The sequence below is a fragment of the Phytophthora parasitica genome (genome assembly GCF_000247585.1).
Source record: "Phytophthora parasitica INRA-310 unplaced genomic scaffold supercont2.66, whole genome shotgun sequence".
In the NCBI taxonomy this organism is placed as follows: Eukaryota; Oomycota; class Peronosporomycetes; order Peronosporales; family Peronosporaceae; genus Phytophthora; species Phytophthora nicotianae.
The window spans coordinates 43,886-45,472 of NW_008649052.1; positions in this window are offsets into that span (position 1 = coordinate 43,886).

Sequence of the window (1,587 nt, forward strand, 5' to 3'; positions counted from 1 at the left end):
CTTCACCCATCCTTTTTGGTAGAGCCGCCTATCTGACCGGTGGACGCTTACCACTAGACGGTGGTATCTCTGGCAATTCAGCCATCAACCCAACACTTCCACTAAGTGTTCATCGCTTTCAGTAGATTTCTTATTCCAATTTTGCCTCACAGTACTGTGAATTGTTCTGTAGGAAGAATTGTAGTTAGGATGTCTGCTACCATACTTGTAGTCGGATAGTACTCAACTATAAGACGTCCTTCTTTTACTAAATTTTTTGTAAACAAGAACTTAACCTGAATGTGCTTGCTAGCTTCATGGTTTCCAGGATTCTTAGTAATGCTGATAGCTGATCTGCTATCCCACCATACTTGCACAGGCTTTGTTTGAGGAAAACCCGTTTCCGATAGCAAGTACCACAACCATTCGCTTTCTTTTGCACCTTCACTTAATGCGATGAGTCCCGCTTCTGCAGTGGACAGGGAAACGCATCCTTGTTTGCTACTACACCAAAAATACTGCAGCCAACCATTTAATCGATCGATTTACGTTCTTTTAAATGACACGCGAAGCTTGCGTCAGTGCACACTTCGTAAGTCACGTCTCTCGATTTACCATTAAGGAATAGACCGTACGTTGACGTCCCTTTCAAGTATTTTAGTACCCTCTTAGCTGCTTCCCAATGTGTGTCGTTGTAGCATGACAGGTATTCCTTACTGCATTTGCAACATCTGGTCGCGTTCGGATATACTTGCTCGTACAGCTAGCGACAGTGTATTGTACTGATTTGTCTCTTACAATCTTACCTTACAGCATGCGACAAATGATCACTGTACGTAGGTGATGGTAACTTACCATAACCTACGTACAGAGATCATTTGTCGTTGGTAACTCGCCTTGATTGACCAGGCCATTCGGCGCAACTTACTCCAGCAAAAAAAACTCGCAAACTAGTGTAGAGGCGAAAAGTCGATACATTCATACCTAGAAAGTTGCCACCCGGGATAGGTATGTCGTTGCATTCAATTCCAGCAGTAAGGAAGTATTAATAATTCGAAATATTTACTAGCCGCTTTGTGGCAAGCATGCGATTCTACAGTAAAATCTGTTCCAACTAATAGTCGCCGCTGCCAAGGTCACCATCAGATATAGCAATAACATCAGATAGTGGAGGATGGTAAAAACCTGAGGCGCTAACACTTCGAGTCATGATCTCCTAATACATAAACAGCTCGTCTCCGGGATGTTTAGGGTTGACTTCAGAGTTTTGCGATGGTGAGGAAAGCAAAAAACGTCGCGAACCCGACCCAGGAGCACAAAAAGAAAATATGCACGCGGAAACGAGACTTTCCGGGCCTAACCCAACTACATCTAGCTGAAAGGGCAGAGCGTGGATTTTCTCTGGTTAAACTGTGCAAGGAACCACTTCTGCAATCCTCAAGGAAAGCGCTCGCTACCTCAACGTCTGGGACGATAACCGAGATGTACGACGAGCAAGGTTACTGAACAGCGATTGAAAGTTCGTGATTGGACATCGAGAAATTCGTTTGCACCGAGGGAGCAGCATAGAGAAATGGAGAAAAATTGGCCGGAGGCCTTATTGGACGA